A 7698-nucleotide genomic window follows, 5' to 3' on the forward strand; every position below is an offset into this window, starting at 1 on the left:
TATAAAGTAAGCAACCTTTATACTTATTGGGTGTGTTAAAATTTTTGTTATGGCTCAAGAAAGTTGAGGGAAATAGATAATAGAAATTTTTTTCACATTCAGGACTTAACTTAAAAAAATATTTTGTTTTTTTATAGGGAAATAACAATGAAAAGGGAGAGTACATACTTGAAACAAAGATGAGAATGGAAAGAATAATGTTTCCCCCCCATACTTGAACTAAACATTGTCCTCGATGTTTTAAGGGAAAGAAATACAAAATGGAGATGAAAAGAAAAATACAACTAAGGCTGCCTTCCACCTCTGGTTCTTGGTCCTGGTGATCTTTGACGTATGTCTAAGCTGTCGAATCTGCTAAACAACTCAGTAAACCGCTGGTCGGTTATGGCATTCCGAGCATCCTGTTGCTGTTGCATTTGACGCATCATCTGCATCATATCTGCATTCTGTGCCTGCATACCATCGATAGCATCCATAATGTCGTCGTTGGTCGCAGGTCGTCTTCGTCGACGACGTTGGGAGGATGGGCCGGCTGCATTACTGGAAGGGTTTAGCGGGACTGATTGTTGTGTTGGCGGATGATCACCTTGTTCCATTTCTTCAAACTCATCTGTTTGCTGGTTTGTTTGTGAAGGCTCGGTGATTTCAGGAGCGCTGAGATCATAAAGGTGGCGGTCCGGGTTTGTGACATCCGTTAGGGTGGTATTGGGTAGCACAACACTTGGGACAGCTTGGTTGTTCACCATAAGATAGTATCCTCCGCCTACTCTGTTTTTAATCAGGCGGCTGGAGCGACAATAGCTGATATCCATAGACAGGGGTGGTAGGGATTCTAAAGTTTGGAGTTTATCCCCTAGGTTCAGGCCAAGTGCTATGGAGGTTATTAATCCACCAATTATGAATGGTTGCCGGCCTCTAGCACATAAGGTGCGGATATGATGAAAGAGAAAAGAGGCGGCGTTTACCTTAGTATCCGGTTCGAAAACGCACTGGAGGAAAAATAACTCCTTCGAGTTAACCTTACTGTTGTTTGGTCTTCCAAAAAGTGTGTTTTGCAGGATACGGAGAAAATAACGGATGGTGGGGTTATGGATGTGGGAGAGAAGGAGTTCTTCCCAGTTGTAGGTATTTATACCGGAAATTTTCTTAAAAAGGTCGAAAACTAGAACTGTGTTCCAGTTTGAGATTGGAGGGATTCTGGCATGCAGCAGACCTTCTGTGGGAAATTGTAGCATGGCACTCAATTCGCGTTGGGTTAGAGAGTACTCGGTGTTAAACATACGGAAGGTTGCCGTACCGGTTAGAAATTCACCTTCACCGGCGGGAGTGGTGTAGTCGTAAGAACTTAGGAATTCTAAGGTTAGGGAAGGGTAGGTGGGTTGGTTATGAGTGCAAAGGAAGGTTAAATCGGCTTTACGGAGCATCCACTCGATACCTTGGAGTAAGCCTAATTGTTGCAAGCAAGTTAAATCGGGGTACCTGGTGGGAGCGACGCCTCGCTGCTGGAAGCGCTCGAATTGCTCTTGCTGATAGTTGTCATCTCCGGATCGGAAGATGATATTTCCGAAATTTTGATTTCCCGCCATTGTAATGAATTTTTGAAGGGATGATTTGGAAAGAAAAAGAAATGTATTTGATATGAGAGAATTGTTTTGTGGTGAATGAAGGAAGTTTTGGTAGGTATTTATAGGAGAAAAATGTGGGAGGTGAAAAGAAAGAGTGGTTGAAAAGTAATTAAATGTGGTAAATGAAAAATGAATGGGGAATGTAAAAAGGTAGGGGTGTAACGTTCGTCTCCAACGGCTCCCTAACGTTCACATGTCTGAGAGGCGTTACGCTCGTCACAAGGGTGTGACGCTCGTAACAAGAGTGTTGCGTGCCGTTCGTCATGGATTGTGTGACGCTCGTCACACAGTTCTTTTGGCAAGGCTTCTTCAGTAGCGCTACACAGAGTTAATTAGGAGATGAATATATTTTGATTATTTTGTTTTTGTTTTATTTGGTTTTTAGATTGTTCTAATTAATTTAGCTAATTAATTTGTATTGCATGCTATTCTACTTCACATAATAATAATTCATTCTAAGTAACAGTAGAGAACATAGCCATTGCATAAAATAAAAGCTTTAATAAAATTGACATAATGTAATACACGAAGGGAAAACAATGAAATGAAAAGGGAAAAAAAAATAAATGCGAACATGAATTCAAATAACATTAATGAAAAATCTAGCCTAAAACTAAATAACTAAGAAAGAAATAACTAAATTCCATCTATCTTCGGATCTCTGGCCGGAGGAGCAAAAGAGTTAACATGATGCCGTAACATACGTAACTGACTTGCCGTGCTGCTCATGTGTTCTAGGACTGCAAGTCTCAAGCTGTGGAAATCTTCCCTGAGGGCGTTTTGTTCTGACATCAAAGCTTCAATGACGGTTTTAATATCTGTTCCTGGCATATGATGTCGGAGATCAGGCATAGCTGATTCTTCGGTCAGGACAAGCTGAGGAGGAGGATCAATATCATAGTAGCCGGATGGAGTCTGAGGGTCAGATTCAGCAAGAGAGATATGGTCAACATAGTGCTCATAGTCATCACAAATCTCATAATCCTGGATGGATTCAGTGGATCCAGCAGGAGTTGGGGTTTCATTCAGGTTATAGAGCCAGTTCCTTTGGTTATGAACACTAGTTCTAGGATCGGGCATGGTGAATAGGCAGAGAACCTGGTTATCAATAATAAGCTCGAACTCATCAGACCCTATGTTTGCTATAAACATAGTGTTGAAGAGGAAAGGTATACTCAGAGTAGTAATGCCACAAAAAGGGTTCAGGTCAAGCATAGGCTGACGTAATCCAATAGCATTACCTATCATAGTTATCAGGCCACCTATTCTAATGGGTGCTCGCTCATCCTGGATAAGGTGGTCTAAATTAGCTAACATAAAAGTAGCACCGTTTACTGGACGGTTCTGGGAAGCACAAAATATGATGAAGAGTTCATCACGTGAAACTGAAGTACTATTTGGCTTCTTCCCAAATAAAGTGTGGGTCAGGATCTTATGGAAATAGCGAAAAGTCGGGTTATGTATGTTTCCAGAGAGAAACTCATGTTCTTCGGGCTCATCATTTCCAGTCAGCTTACCCCAAAAGTGTTCAAGCTCTCTATATTCAAAGAGTTCTTCCTGGCTTACAGTGAATGTATCAAAGGAGGTAGGAAAACCCAAAAGGTTGGTGAAGTCTCTAATATTAAATTGGTACTCCATATTGAACATTCTGAACTGGATAAAACCTCTGGTAATTCCTTTTCCATGGCTAGGTAGATAGATTAATGAACTAAGGAATTCTAGTGTGAGTCTCCGGTAGGTGGTGAAATGTCTCAGGATAGGGGAGGTCTCCCATCCTATCTGATTCAGCAAAAACAGGACACTCTGTCTCAGTCCAAGGGCAGTCATAGCCCAATCATCAGCATATAAACTAGGTAGCATCTCTCTAGCGGCTAGTTCTTCAAACCTTCATTTCTGAGCCATTCCTCTGAACTTGATACCCATACGGTCAAAATGTCCCATCTGGTTAGTGTTAACTAGAGAAAAGAAAACATGAGTTTAAGTCAGGATTTGGCCAAATGCCGAAAGAAGAAAAGAATTATTATTATATGGATATATTTTTTTTTTCTTTTTGAATAAATCAATAATGAATACTAAATAGAAATTAAAAGAATAATTAAGAGAAAAATAGAGAAATGATAATAATAATAGAATAATAAAATAACAGAGTAATTTGTGGGTTGTCTCCCACTAAGCGCTTTGTTTAAATGTCGCAAGCTCGACAAAGAAACTGTTAAATATAGTGTATGAGTCCTGGGGGCGTTTCGTCTAAGTGTAGAATTTGCGAATCCTCGTTGGTTTCCGCATAGTGATAATGTTTCAGACGTTGCCCGTTTACGGTGAACGGTTCTGTAGATTGTCCTTTTATTTCTACCGCTCCACTGGGAAAGATTTTAGTGATATGGAAAGGTCCTGACCATCTGGATCGTAGTTTTCCCGGGAATAATTTTAGTCTGGAGTTAAATAAAAGTACTGCGTCGCCTTGCTTGAAGATTTTCCTTGATATACGCTTGTCATGCCATTGTTTTGTTCTTTCTTTATAGATTTTGGCATTTTCATAGGCGTCTCTTCTGAGTTCCTCTAATTCGTTTATGTCAAGGATTCTCTTTTCACCGGCGGCTTTGTAATTCAGATTTAAATTTCTAATAGCCCAATAGGCTTTATGTTCTAATTCTACCGGGAGGTGACAGGATTTTCCATAAATGAGCTTAAATGGGGTCGTCCCTATGGGAGTTTTATAAGCAGTTCGGTATGCCCATAAAGCTTCTGGTAGTTTCAATGACCAATCTTTCCTTGAAGTGGTGATCGTTTTCTCTAGTATTTGCTTGATTTCTCTGTTAGATACTTCCACTTGTCCACTGGTTTGAGGGTGGTAAGGTGTTGCTATCCTATGTCTCACTCCATATTTAAGTAGTAGTTTTTCGAGTACCTTGGATATAAAGTGCGATCCACCATCACTGACTACTATCCTTGGGATGCCAAATCTCGGAAATATTATATTTTTAAAGAGTCTAGTTACTACTCGGGTGTCATTAGTTGGAGAAGCTATAGCTTCGATCCACTTTGATACGTAGTCAACCGCCACGAGTATGTATTTGTTACCGAAGGAGGGTGGAAAAGGTCCCATGAAGTCTATCCCCCACACGTCAAAAATCTCTACTTCCAAAATACCTTTTTGTGGCATCTCGTCTCGTCTAGATATGTTTCCCGTGCGTTGACATCTGTCACACTCCTTAATAGCCGCATGTACGTCCTTCCATATAGTTGGCCAATAAAAGCCAGCTTGTAGGATTTTAGAGCAGGTCTTGGATGTACTTGTGTGTCCACCATAAGGCGCAGAGTGACAGTGTTGGATTATGTTTTCTACCTCTTCTTCGGGTATACATCGACGGAAAATACCATCGGGGCCTCTTTTGAAAAGTAAGGGATCATCCCAGTAATAGTGTTTTATGTCGTGGAAGAATCTTTTCTTCTGCTGGTAAGATAAAGTAGGTGGAACTATTCCAGCAGCTAAATAATTGACTAGATCAGCGTACCATGGTATGACAGATATAGCTAAGGTGGTTTCTACTTGCATGTCGGAGTTGTTCTCTTCCAAAGTAGCTATGAGTTTGTCATACGAGAAATCATCATTAATGGATGTTCTTTCTGGTTCAAGGTTCTCAAGTCTAGAGAGGTGGTCTGCTACTACGTTTTCAGTTCCTTTCTTGTCCTTGATTTCTAAGTCGAATTCTTGTAGTAACAAGATCCATCTTAGGAGTCTAGGTTTAGCATCCTTTTTTGTTAGAAGGTACCTGATAGCAGCGTGATCAGTGTAAACTATTATTTTGGCTCCTACCAAGTAAGAACGAAATTTATCTAGCGCAAATACCACTGCTAGGAGTTCTTTCTCGGTTGTGGCATAATTCATCTGTGCTTCATCCAGGGTTCTGCTAGCGTAATATATAACATGAAGCTTTTTATCCTTTCTTTGTCCTAGAACAGCACCTACAGCATAATCACTGGCATCGCACATTATCTCGAATGGTTCATTCCAGTCTGGTGTCTGCATAATGGGTGCGGAGATCAATGCTTGTTTAAGAGTTTGAAATGCTTTTAAACAGTTATCGTCGAATATGAATTCAGCATCTTTCATCAATAGTCCGGTTAAGGGTTTAGTTATCTTAGAGAAGTCTTTGATGAATCGTCGGTAAAAACCGGCGTGTCCTAAAAAGCTTCGTACTTCTCTCACGGTTCTTGAGGGTTGAAGATTTTCGATTACCTCTATTTTGGCTTTGTCTACTTCAATTCCTCTGTTCGAGATGATGTGTCCTAAAACAATTCCTTCTTGTACCATAAAGTGGCACTTTTCCCAATTAAGTACTAAGTTTACTTTTACACATCGCTCAAGAACTCTTTCCAGGTTTTCAAGGCATTCTTCGAAACTTTGTCCGTATACAGAAAAATCATCCATAAATACTTCCATGATGTTTTCGAGAAAGTCGGCGAAAATTGCCATCATGCATCTTTGAAAAGTTGCAGGGGCATTACACAGACCAAACGGCATTCGTCTATAAGCGAAGGTACCAAAAGGGCATGTGAATGTTGTCTTTTCTTGGTCATCAGGGTGAATTGGTATTTGAAAGAAGCCTGAATAACCGTCTAAATAACAGAAATGTGAATGTTTAGCCAATCGTTCTAACATTTGGTCAATGAATGGTAAAGGGAAATGATCTTTTCGGGTTGCTTTGTTTAGTTTCCTATAATCAATGCACATTCTCCATCCCGATTCGATTCGTTTAGTTATAGTTTCTCCTTTTTCGTTTTCAATAACGGTTATGCCTCCTTTCTTTGGTACAACGTGTACAGGACTGACCCATTTGCTATCAGATATAGGATATATAATACCTGCTTCCAATAACTTGGTTATTTCTTTCTTTACTACCTCACTTAGGATCGGATTTAGTCTTCTCTGGTGTTCCCTAGAGGTTTTACCGTCTTCTTCTAACATGATGCGGTGCATACAAATAGAAGGGCTTATTCCTTTAAGATCGGTTATGTGGTATCCTAGTGCGGTTGGATATTTTCTTAAGATATGTAGGAGTTTTTCTGTTTCGAGTCTTCCTAGATCTGCATTGACTATCACAGGTCGCTCAAGTTCTAAGTCTAGGAATTCATATCTCAGATTTTTGGGAAGTGTTTTCAAATCAGGGGTTGGTTTGTTAAGACACTGCGTAGGGTCCGGTGTTATTGCTAAGCATTGTTTAGATTTGTCTTCTAAAAGATAGTCTGATGATTTGTCTTCTCCTGACTCTGCTTCTTTTATGCATTCATCGATGATATCCATGAAGTAACATGTATCTTCTATTGCAGGTGCTTTCAAGAATTGGGAAAGAATGAATTCAATTTTCTCTTCACCTACTTCGAAGGTGAGTCTTCCTCGTTTTACGTCTATGATTGCACCGGCAGTTGCTAAGAATGGTCTTCCTAGTATAATAGGTGTAGTATCATCTTCTCTAATGTCCATAATTGTGAAGTCAGTGGGAATGTAAAACTGACCTATGCGTACGGGAACGTTTTCAAGGATTCCTACAGGATATTTGATGGAACGATCTGCTAATTGCACAGACATTTTGGTCGGTCTTAATTCTCCCATTTCCAGTCTCTTACATATGGATAAAGGCATAACGCTAATTCCGGCTCCTAAATCGCATAAGGCTTTGTCGATGACAAATTTTCCTATGTGACAGGGTATAGAGAAGCTACCCGGATCCTTGAGTTTAGGGGGCATGTTTTGGATTATAGCGCTACATTCGGCAGGGAGTGTAACGGTTTCGCTATCCTCAAGTTTCCTTTTATTAGAAAGAATTTCTTTTAAGAATTTAGCATATGAGGGCATCTGCGTAATAGCTTCGGTAAACGGAATTGTAACGTTTAATTGTTTAAGGAGATCGACAAATTTTCTAAATTGGCCTACATCTTTGGTTTTAACAAGCCTTTGAGGGTAAGGTATAGGTGGTTTGTAAGGTGGTGGAGGTACATAAGGTTCCTTCTTTTCTAGGGTATCCTTATTACTCTCTTCCTTTTCCTTAGGTTCACTTTCCTCAGTAGATTT

This window comes from Lathyrus oleraceus, chromosome 3, assembly GCF_024323335.1.
Source record: "Lathyrus oleraceus cultivar Zhongwan6 chromosome 3, CAAS_Psat_ZW6_1.0, whole genome shotgun sequence".
NCBI lineage: Eukaryota > Viridiplantae > Streptophyta > Magnoliopsida > Fabales > Fabaceae > Lathyrus > Lathyrus oleraceus.